This window comes from Ranitomeya variabilis, chromosome 1, assembly GCF_051348905.1.
Source record: "Ranitomeya variabilis isolate aRanVar5 chromosome 1, aRanVar5.hap1, whole genome shotgun sequence".
Taxonomy (NCBI): domain Eukaryota; kingdom Metazoa; phylum Chordata; class Amphibia; order Anura; family Dendrobatidae; genus Ranitomeya; species Ranitomeya variabilis.
Genome location: NC_135232.1, coordinates 818,779,314 through 818,792,268, shown reverse-complemented (window position 1 = coordinate 818,792,268; position 12,955 = coordinate 818,779,314).

Sequence of the window (12,955 nt, the reverse complement as noted above, 5' to 3'; positions counted from 1 at the left end):
TGTTTGTACAGTGGCATGTAAAAGGTTGAGCAACCCTGGTCAAAATGACTGTTATTCTGTTATTGTGAAAAGTTATGCAAGGTAAAGATTAAATGACCTCTAAAAGGTCTAAAGTAAAGATGACACATTTAATTTGCATTTTAGGAAAAAAATACTGTATATAAATTGTCATTTTTTTACATTTAAAAAACTACAAAAAAGAAAATGGGCCAGTGCAAAAGTTTGGGCACCCTTGAAGATTTGTATGCTCAGATAACTTCGACTAAGGTTTCACCAACTATTAACATTGGGGGGCGGAGCAATCATGCTTTGAGGTTGTTTTACAGCCAATGGTAGGGGGAACATTTCATGGGTAAAGGAAAGAATGGATTTAATGAAATTTCAACAAATTCTTGATGCAAACATAACACCATCTGCAAAAAAGCTGAAGATGAAAGAAAGGAGGATGACTTCTACAAATGGATAATGATCCTAAACACACAGCTCATGTTCCTTTTTGTAATTTTGAAAATGTAAAAGATGAAAATATATACTGTATATTTTTTGCTTAAATTACAAAGGAAATGTGCCATCTTTAACTTTAGGCCATGTAGAGATCATTTCATCTCCAACTTGCTTACTGTTCACAATAACAGTAACTTTGATCAGGGGTGCCCAAACTTTTACATGCCACTGTATCACTGTATATTCGTTACATAGCGTATTTGTACACCTGTGCATTAATTTAATACTAAAGGGGCGGTGGTCCTATTTTTCTTTTTTGTAGTACATATCGGGGAGTGTGGCCCCCTCCAGGTCTCAGCACCCTTATCCACCAATCTTTACCATACAAGGATTTACTTACTAGCTATACCTGGTTTCCCTTTCACTCCCCATTCAGATGAGGCCTGGTATGGTACAAGGAGAGGTAGGACATATAGTCGTTAGGGACCATCCATATTAGAAGGTACACCTTGATGTGGTTGGATAGCTTTTGCGCTCTTTGATCAACAATTGCTAACTAAGTACCTTATGTTTGAAACGTTTACAGCAATATTGGAGTTCATATGTTCATTAGTTGCAGTGTTCCAACGCATTGTGCACCTGTGCATTAATGTAATACTAAACGTGTGCGGCTCCTATTTCTTCTTTTTTATTTTTTGCAAATTGAGCATACATCATGTAAGATAATGACTATTGTACTGCTCCAGCAAGTAATTTTCTATAAAGAAGAAATACGGTAGTATTTTAACCCCTTTCTGCCAGCTGATGGAATAGTACGTCAGCTCCGGCGGTGAGCCCACATCAAAGCCGCGACATGTCAGCTGTTTTGTACAGTTGACATGTGCGCGCAATCAGCGCGTGCGGAATCGCGATCCGCCCGAGCCCATTAACTAGTTAAATGCCGCTGTCAAACGCTGACAGCGGCATTTAACTAGCGTTCCCAGCCGCGCGGCCGGAAGTGCTCGCACTGCTGAACCCCGTCACATGATTGGGGGTCAGCGGTGCATTGCCATAACAACCAGAGGTCTCCTTAAGACCTCTATAGTTGTTGATGGCCGATTGCTTTGAGCGCCGCCCTGTGGTCGGCGTTCAAAGCACACCTGCATTTCTGCTACATAGAGGTGATCTGTGCTTCACCTCTATGTAGCAGAGGCGATCGTGTAGTGCATGCTTCTAGCCTCCTATGGAGGCTATTGAAGCATGCCAAAATGAAAAAAAAAGTGTTTAAAAATATAAAAAAATTAAAAATATATAAAAGTTCAAATCACCCCCCTTTCGCCCAATCAAAATAAAACAATAAAAAAATCAAACCTACACATATTTAGTATCGCCGAGTTCAGAATCGCCCGATCTATCAATAAAAACAAAGGATTAACCTGATCGCTAAATGGCATAGCGAGAAAAAAATCAAAACGCCAAAATTACGTTTTTTTGGTCGCCGCAACATTGCATTAAAATGCAATACCGGGCGATCAAAAGAACGTATCTGCACCGAAATGGTATTATTAAAAACGCCAGCTCGGCACGCAAAAAATAAGCCCTCACCCGACCCCAGATCACGAAAATTGGAGACGCTATGGGTATCGGAAAATGGCGCAATTTTTTTTAGCAAACTTTGGAATTTTCTTTTTACCACATAGATAAAAAAGGACCTAGACATGTTTGGTGTCTATGAACTCGTAATGACCTGGAGAATCATAATGGCAGGTCAGTTTTAGCATTTGGAGAACCTAGCAAAAAAGCCAAACAAAAAACAAGTGTGAGATTGCACTTTTTTGAAATTTCATCGCACTTGGAATTTTTTTCCCGTTTTCTGTTACACGGCATGGTAAAACCAATAGTATCGTTCAAAAGTACATCTCGTCCCGCAAAAAATAAGCCCTCACATGGCCATATTGACAGTAAAATAAAAAAGTTATGGCTCTGGGAAGGAGGGGGGCGAAAAACGAAAGCGAAAAAAGCTCCCGGGATGAAGGGGTTAAAGGGTTGATATTGTCTTCTAGGATTTTGCTGGAATCCTACCTATAAATATTTCATAAGACACACAGCCATGTACAAGGAATGGCTATTAGGTTGATGATCGTGTCATTTCCAAGTTCAGTAAATTACCATATTTAGGGCTATGCCTCAGTGTTTTCACCAGAAAAGTGGTGTAAAACATTTTGAAAAGTAAAAACTCTAATTTAATAACATTGCTAATAATAAATCAAGCAAGTGCATAACAATATAGTAAATGCTGTATTACTTTTTTAATGTTCCTTATAGGGTAACTATCCAAGATCTCCTGTATAATAACAAAGGATAGAGTTTTTGCTATACACTATGTGGCTTTTGGCTGAAGGTGCAGGACCCGTATCATTAGATTTCAAAGGGGGCAGTGGCTTTTATATTTAAAGTATTTATTTAAAACATTTCTGCCATGTTCCTATATCAATTTTACCCTGCCATAGATGTATTAAGTAGAAAGTTTATTCTTGTGGAGAGTGCCAAGTTGGGGTACGGAGACTTTTAGGCAATGCAATGCAACTCTGGAAATGTAAATATGTTAAAAAGTCTCTTGAGCGTGGCCATGACGATATTTAATTTCCCAGGGGACCAGTGCATGTCTATAATTCTACCTAGACATACCGGAAACTTTCCACAGAGAAACTTCATCCCTTAATATGCCTGTCAGAGGTCTCTCACCCAGTCAAAACAGATCTCTTGTTTGCACTGATGAGGGGCAAACACCTTAAAACGCATGTCTGCAAACTGAGTTTGTGGTTTAGCTGCTTAGCCTAAGACATGCAACAATACTATTTAAAGGATTGCTATTGACTTTAGAATTGCTACACCCCATAGGTGGTACTTGAGTTCCAGTTTATTTTTTTAGTATAGTCTCCTGTGTATGACTATTTACACCTACTTAGTTACAATGGGGTACAAAACTTTCTGTAATACATGCAATATTCCCCATAGTATCCCCTCATATCTGCCTTATTTGAAATACTAAAATCAGGGGTGCACCAGGCTGATATGTAAAGGATTTGCGAACTCCCAAAAATGCTGATTATTTTACCAAATATCTGTTTGCAGGGAGAGCTATTGACTTTAGCTTAGCTTCAGCTAGCTAAGAATGTGCAACTCCTGCAATATACAGTCTGTCACTGTACTGTGAGTCCTTGACATTTACACCACAATGGAAACCCGTCCAGTCAAGAAAAAGTCACAATGTCACACCGATCAAACAAAACAGCATGGAAAAACTGGAAGGATCCTTACCTTCTCTTCGTAGGTGAGCTTTTCCTGCAGAACCATCTAGGATTTCACCTAAAGATCTTCCATGTACGGAGAACGCTGCTCTTGTCTGAGATCTACCTGATGGAATGAAGACTGCGTGCGCCACACATCACAATTATTCCTGCATTCCATCTGCTGTGATGTCATAAAAGGAAGAAGCCTATGATGTCATCAACTGAAGGTAGAAGCCTGAGAGTGCTGTAGCTGAAAATCAAAAGAAATTCCTAATTTATACTGCACTGACTAATGTGATTCATTTAACTTCTAAAATGAACAGGAAAATGTAAACTGACAAAAAACAAAAACTGATTTGCACTTTATAGCCAACGATCACAACTCAGCTTCCATTTTTTATCACAGGTACATAGTTACTAGTGATGAGCGAGTGTGCTCGTTACTCGAGATTTCCGAGTAGGGTGATCTTCGAGTATTTTGGGCGTGCTTGGAGATTTAGTTTGTGTCGCCAAAGCTGCATGATTTGTGGCTGCTAGACAGCCTGAACACATGCAGGGGTTGCCTGTTTGTTAAGAAATCCCCACATGTATTCAGGCTGTCTAGCAGCCGCAAATCATGCAGCTGCGGCGTCACAAGCTAAATCTCTGAGCATGCCCAAAATACTTGGAGATCACCCGAGCATGCTTGGAAATCTCGAGTAACGAGCACACTGTCTCATCACTAATAGTTACATAGGTTGAAAAAAGATCAAGTTCAACCTTTCAGCCATACATGATGCTCCATATATAAAGGGCCCCATATAATGCTCCATATAGTATAGGATGGGCCCCATATATTGCTCCATTCAGAATTGACCCCATATAATGCTCCAAACAGAAAAGTCCCCATATAATGCTCCACATATAATGGCCCCCATATAATGCTCCATATATAATGGATCCCATATGATGCTACATATATAATGGGCCCCATATGATGCGCCTCATATAATGCTCCAAATATCATGGGCCCAATATATGATGCTCCAGTGTATGATGGGCCCATATAATGCTCCAGTGTATGATTAGCCCCATATATGATGCCCCAATGTATAATGGGCCCCATATATTCTGGGTCATTCCATATCAAGTGATCCAAATATGAATATTTTTTTTACCTTACGTCTTTAGATTTTTTTTATTTTTTATTTTTATGAAGTACAACTTTAGTTAATTACAAATTAAAAGTTTGGAATGTTTTTCTTCATCAGTTAATTTTTTACAGATTTTTAAAGTTTTGAAAAAGCATGGATTTTGGCCTGGTATGGCTTTACATTTTTTATCATATCTCGGGCTAGAATTAAGATATAGAGGTGGGAGAGGCATCATTTTTCTCAGAACGGTACCGGCTTTCATTTGATATGTCACAAGACTATGTTTCTTTATATTTTGTTTTGGAGAAATCAAATTAAAAATTTTGATGCGCAATTCTGAAAAAAACGTATTTTTTAAAATTGTGAAAACATGCATGTGTTTTATGTGTGTCCTTGTTTATATTTGTACAGGGATTCAACTTGGGATCTATCACATTTGTATTTTTTTTTTAAGCCTTGAATCATCTGATTTTATGTTTGTTCCTTTTTTCTTTTCAAATTACAACTTATTGCATTCAACATTTATATGTAACAATAAAGAAACACAAAAAACAACTACCAAAGTGCCAGAATAAATGCATCTTAATCATCATAACAACTTCCTCAGCATTTTTAACCTGAATTCTTTGAACAAGCCAAAAGATAAAAGGTGATCATATCCTCAAGTGTGATTTTCTAAATACAGTATCGTCCTAATTATATGTTACAAACGAGATGAGAAGAACCAATATTTCTACCACCTATTTATACATGGAACAATTTTTTTTCTACTATACCACTAAACATGTCATTTCTGAAGTGTTTAAGAAGAATAGTACAGTAGTTACATCCTCGTACTATAAAATATGAACTAATCAAACAATTAATAGTAGGTTTTTACACTGGCCTGTTATCAGCAATGTGTCCCTTCTAGAGGGTGAAATGTCATCTTGTCCATAAGCGCTCACTAGAAAGGCCGTTTCCTTTTGTGTCAGTATGTGCGGCTGTCATGGTGCTCGGCTCCACCTGAGTTATATCTGATTTTTATTCACTTTTACAATGTCTGATTTTCTTGGATACACAAAGGACGGCGCTGGACCAGAAAGTGCAGAAAAGTCACTTCTACATCTTCATTTTCACAATCTTTGGAGAGTCCAGTAGCTGTCAGCGCTAATCATATTCACAGGTCACATAGCCAGTTGTCATCCATGGCCGATCTTGTGCCGCCTTCTACCACTTCATAGACATCACTGTCTTTATTTCCACTACATGGGATGACAGTCCGGTATTGCTGAGTCCTGTGATGGGTTCTGCTTCCTGTAACCGATGTTTTCACAAACTCTCCTCCTCTTCGTAGTCCTGGTTTGTACAATACATGAACTGGATGGTAAGAATATTTTTCTCCCTCCATTTGAGGAGCTGCCTGGGTGATAAGATTTGGTGTGAATACGGTCTGTGGAGGCAGGAGCTGCCGGCCTGTCATCTGCTCTGCAGTCACCGTCTACCCCTGGTCATCCTCAGCCCTAACAAAGCTTCTCCTCTGTCCTCTCCTGTTTCTAAGTGGTAACATAATAAAATAATACAGTAATATCTAGCAATCATGGAATATTTGGTAAATCTAGACCCCACACTGTTAGACCACAAGCTGAGCAGATCTGAAATCAAGATTTTTGAACTGACACTGTAATAGTTTTATTTTTTAAAATATGATCCCATCAAGATCCCATCTTATATTTTGGTACAGATGTGAATAGGAGTATAACAGGCACATGTGCAGTTTTTGAAATTTTTAAATTAAACGTTTTTTTCGGAAATGCGTTTTAAAATTTTGCGCTTGCGTTCGCATAGGTAAAATATTATCAAAGATACTCTTGTGACATATCTGGTGAAAGCCTGTACAGTTCTGAGTAGAATGGTGTTTATTTTGTTTCTCTATCTCTTTTCTAGCCCGAGTTATGGGGAGAAATGTAAAGGCAGGCAACACCGAAATTCGCACTTTTTCCGAACTTTGAAAATCAATAAAAAATAAAAAAAAAAATCTAGAATTTTTTTTTGCTTCACATTTTGCATTCTCTGACACACTATTACCAAATAACAAAATCTCAAAAGAATTAAAAATATAGTGGTAAAAATCATTGGTTCACTTGACATGGAATGACCCCGCTCCATATATGATAGGCCCCATATATGATGCTCCAGTGTATAATGGTCACCATATATGATGCTCCAGTGTATGATTGGCCCCATATATGATGCCCCAGTGTATAATGGGCCCCATATATTGCTCCATATATGATAGGCCCCAAATATGATGCTCCAGTGTATAATGGGCCCCATATATGATGCTCCAGTGTATAATGGTCACCATACATGATGATCCGGTGTATAATGGGCCCCATATATGATGATCCAGTGTATGATGGGCCCCATATATGATGCTCCAGTGTATAATGGGCCCCATACATGATGATCCAGTGTATGATGGGCCCCATATATGATGTTCCAGTGTATAATGGGCCCCATATATGATGCTCCAGTGTATAATGGTCACCATACATGATGATCCCGTGTATGATGGGCCCCATATATGATGTTCCAGTGTATGATGGGCCCCATATATGATGCTCCAGTGTATAATGGGCCCCATACATGATGATCCAGTGTATAATGGGCCCCATATATGATGATCCAGTGTATGATGGGCCCCATATATGATGTTCCAGTGTATAATGGGCCCCCTTTATGATGCCATATAATTTTATTTTATCACAGTTTTATTTGTTTGATTTCTTACACTTATGTAACTACAACGGGATTTTCAACTTCCTGTAACACATGCAAAATCTCCCATATTATCCCCTCATATCCATCATATTTGACATAACTAAAATCAGAGGTGCACCAGGCTAATATGTAAAGGAATACAAACGCCCAAAAATGCTGATTTTTTTATCATATAACTGCTTGCAGAGAGAGCTATCAATTTGAGCTTACTGTGTAAAGAAAGTGCAACTCCTGCAATATACAGTCTGTCACTGTACTGTGAGTCTTTGGCATTTACACCACAATGGAAACCCGTCCAGTCAAGAAAAAGTAAAAATGTCACACCGATCAAACAAAAGAGCATGGAAAACTGGAAGGATCCTTACCTTCTCTTCGTAGGTGAGCTTTTCCTGCAGAACCATCTAGGATTACCACCTAAAGATCTTCCATGTACGGAAAACGCTGCTCTTGTCTGAGATCTACCTGATGGAATGAAGACTGCGTGCGCCACACATCACAATTATTCCTGCATTCCATCAGCTGTGATGTCATAAAAGAAGGAAGAAGCCTATGATGTCATCAACTGAAGGTAGAAGCCTGAGAGTGCTGTAGCTGAAAATCAAGAGAAATTCCTAATTCATACTGCACTGACTAATGTGATTCATTTAACTTCTAAAATGAACAGAAAAATATAAACTGACCGAAAACAAAAACTGATTTGCTGTTTACAGCCAACAATCACAACTCAGCTTCCATTTTTTTTATCATAGCTACTAGTGATGAGCAAGTATTTTGGGCGTGTTTGAAAATTTAGTTTGTGTCGCCACAGCTGCATGATTTGTGGCTGCTAGACAGCCTGAACACATGCAGGGATTGCCTGTTTGTTAGGAAATCTCTACAAGTATTCAGGCTGTCTAGCAGCCGCAAATCAGGCATCTGCGGCTACACAAACTAAATCTCCGAGCACGCCCAAAATACTCGGAGATCACCCGAGCATGCTCGGAAATCTCGAGTAACGAACATACTCTCTCATAACTAATAGTTACATAGGTTGAAAAAAGACCTAGGTCGATCAAGTTCAACCTTTCTCCACCAATTGTATTTTTTGTCACTAAATTAACTATAACCCGCAATGTTATGTGTATTGAGGAAATCATCCAGCTCTTTTTTAAAAGCTGTTATAGTGTCTGCCATTACTATCTCTTGTGGTCGGGCATTCCACAGTCTGACTGCTCTAACTGTAAAGAATCCTCTCCTATTTAGCTGACGGAATTGCCTTTCTTCCACCCGCAATGAATGCCCCCACATGCTACAATTCATGATGCACAGATATGGCAGAGAAATATAGATATAGTACAACGCCAAAGATTCCACTTCTTACATTAAGGGTGACATATATAGTAAATTCTACAATAGCTCAGAAACTGAACAGTATAGTCTTCCATACAGTATTATGGGCATCATATATTGCTCCATACAGAATAATGAGCCCCATATATTGCTCCATACAGAATAATGAGCCCCATACAATGCTTAATACAGTATTACGGGCACCACATTTTGCTCCATACAGTATTATTGGCACCACATGATGTATATGGGGCCCATTATGCTACAGTGTATAATGGGCCCCATATATGATGCTCCAGTGTATAATGGGCCCCATATATGATGCTCCAGTGTATAATGGTCACCATATATGATGCTCTAGTGTATGACAGTACCCTTATATGATTCTCCATATAGGATGGGCCCCATATATGATGCCATATAATTTTTTTAGCATAGTTTTATTTGTTTGATTTCTTACACTTATTTAGCTACAACGGAATATTCAACTTCCTGTAACACATGCAAAATCTCCTGTATTATCCCCTCACATCCATCATATTTGACATAACTAAAATCAGAGGTGCACCAGGCTAATATGTAAAGGACTACAAACGCCCAAAAATGCTGATTTTTTTATCATATAACTGCTTGCAGAGAGAGCTATCAATTTGAGCTTACTGTGTAAAGAAAGTGCAACTCCTGCAATATACAGTCTGTCACTGTACTGTGAGTCTTTGACATTTACACCACAATGGAAACCCGTCCAGTCAAGAAAAAGTAAAAATGTCACACCGATCAAACAAAAGAGCATGGAAAACTGGAAGGATCCTTACCTGCTCATCGTAGGTGAGCTTTTCCTGCAGAACCATCTAGGATTACCACCTAAAGATCTTCCATGTACGGAAAACGCTGCTCTTGTCTGAGATCTACCTGATGGAATGAAGACTGCGTGCGCCACACATCACAATTATTCCTGCATTCCATCAGCTGTGATGTCATAAAAGAAGGAAGAAGCCTATGATGTCATCAACTGAAGGTAGAAGCCTGAGAGTGTTGTAGCTGAAAATCAAGAGAAATTCCTAATTTATACTGCACTGACTAATGTGATTCATTTAACTTCTAAAATGAACAGAAAAATATAAACTAACAAAAAACAAAAACTGATTTGCTGTTTATAGCCAGCAATCACAACTCAGCTTCCATTTTTTTATCATAGTTACTAGTGATGAGCGGGTATTTTGGGCATGCTTGGAGATTTAGTTTGTGTCGCCACAGCTGCATGATTTGTGGCTGCTAGACAGCCTGAACACATGCAGGGATTGCCTGTTTGTTAGGAAATCTCTACATGTATTCAGGCTGTCTAGCAGCCGCAAATCAGGCATCTGCGGCTACACAAACTAAATCTCCGAGCACGCCCAAAATACTCGGAGATCACCCGAGCATGCTCGGAAATCTCGAGTAACGAACATACTCCCTCATAACTAATAGTTACATAGGTTGAAAAAAGACCTAGGTCGATCAAGTTCAACCTTTCTCCACCAATTGTATTTTTTGTCACTAAATTAACTATAACCCGCAATGTTATGTGTATTGAGGAAATCATCCAGCTCTTTTTTAAAAGCTGTTATAGTGTCTGCCATTACTATCTCTTGTGGTCGGGCATTCCACAGTCTGACTGCTCTAACTGTAAAGAACCCTCTGTTGTGAATTGAACTTTTTGGCTCCCTCTTGTGGTCACTAGCGACATGACACTTTGATTTTCTTTCCCCAGCTTGGTACCCACCTGGTTCGTTAGTCCAGGGGTGTTGCTATTTAAACTCCCTGGATTCTCAGTCTGGTGCCTGGCATCGTTGTAATCAGTTCCTTTCTGTTGCTCCTGTCTGCTGGTCCTGGTTCTTTGCAAAATAAGCTAAGTCCTGCTTCCTTATTTTTTGGTTATTTGCATTGCTCTTATTTTTGTCCAGCTTGTACTAAATGTGATTCCTGATATTGCTGGAAGCTCTAGGGGGCTGATATTCTCCCCCCGTGCCGTTAGACGGTTCGGGGGTTCTTGAATATTCAGCGTGGAAATTTTGATAGGGTTTTTGCTGACCGTATAAGTCATCTTCCTATATTCTGCTATTAGTCAGTGGGCCTCTCTTTGCTAAAACCTAGTTCATTCTTACGTTTGTCTTTTCTTCTTACCTCACCGTTATTATTTGTTGGGGGCTTGTATCCAACTTTTGGGGTCTTTTCTCTGGAGGCAAGAAAGGTCTATTGTTTCCCTTTAGGGTTAGTTAGTTCTCCGGCTGGCGCGAGACGTCTAGAACCAACGTAGGTACGTTCCCCGGCTACTGCTATTTGTTGTGCTAGGATCAGTTATACGGTCAGCCTAGTTACCACTGCCCTATGAGCTGGTTTTTTGTGTGTGCAGACTTGGTAATAACCTCTGAGACCCTCTGCCATTGGGGTCATAACACCCTCTCCCATTTAGCTGACGTAATTGCCTTTCTTCCACGCGTAATGAATGACCCCACATGCCACAAGTCATGATGCACAGATATGGCAGAGAAATATAGATATAGTACAACGCCAAAGATTCCACTTCTTACATTACATGAGTGACATATATAGTAAATTCTACAATAGCTCAGAAACCGGACAGTATAGTCTTCCATACAGTATTATGGGCATCATCTATTGCTCCATACAGAATAATGAGCCCCATATACTGCTCCATACAGAATAATGAGCCCCATATAGTGCTCCATACAGTATAATGAGCCCCATATAGTGCTCCATACAGTATAATGAGCCCCATACAATGCTCCATACAGTATTATGGGCACCACATGATGTATATGGGGGCCCATTATGCTACAGTGTATATTGGGCCCCATATAAGATGCTCCAGTGTATAATGGGCCCCATATATAATGCTCCAGTGTATATAATGGACACCCATCTCAAGGAGGATCACAAGGAAATGGACAGCATGTGACTTAAATATGAGTGTCTGAGCAAAGGGTCTGAATACTTATGACCATGTGATATTTCAGTTTTTTTTTAATAAATTTGCAAAAATTTCTACATTTCTGTTTGTTTTTTTTCAGTCAAGACTGCAGACTGTACATTAATGTGAAAAAAAATAAACTTTTTTTAATTTACCAAATGGCTGCAATGAAACAAAGAGTGAAAAATTTAAAGGGGTCTGAATAATTTCCGTACCCACTGTATTTAAATGAGGTGGAATACCCTTGAGTATTTATGATATACAGGTCCTTCTCAAAAAATTAGCATATAGTGTTAAATTTTATTATTTACCATAATGTAATGATTACAATTAAACTTTCATATATTATAGATTCATTATCCACCAACTGAAATTTGTCAGGTCTTTTATTGTTTTAATACTGATGATTTTGGCCTACAACTCCTGATAACCCAAAAAACCTGTCTCAATAAATTAGCATATTTCACCCGTCCAATCAAAGTGTTTTTTAATAACAAACAAAAAAACCATCAAATAATAATGTTCAGTTATGCACTCAATACTTGGTCGGGAATCCTTTGGCAGAAATGACTGCTTCAATGCGGCGTGGCATGGAGGCAATCAGCCTGTGACACTGCTGAGATGTTATGGAGGCCCAGGATGCTTCAATAGCGGCCTTAAGCTCATCCAGAGTGTTGGGTCTTGCGTCTCTCAACTTTCTCTTCACAATATCCCACAGATTCTCTATGGGGTTCAGGTCAGGAGAGTTGGCAGGCCAATTGAGCACAGTAATACCATGGTCAGTAAACCATTTACCAGTGGTTTTGGCACTGTGAGCAGGTGCCAGGTCGTGCTGAAAAATGAAATCTTCATCTCCATAAAGCATTTCAGCCGATGGAAGCATGAAGTGCTCCAAAATCTCCTGATAGCTAGTTGCATTGACCCTGCCCTTGATGAAACACAGTGGACCAACACCAGCAGCTGACATGGCACCCCACACCATCACTGACTGTGGGTACTTGACACTGGACTTCAGGCATTTTGGCATTTCCTTCTCCCCA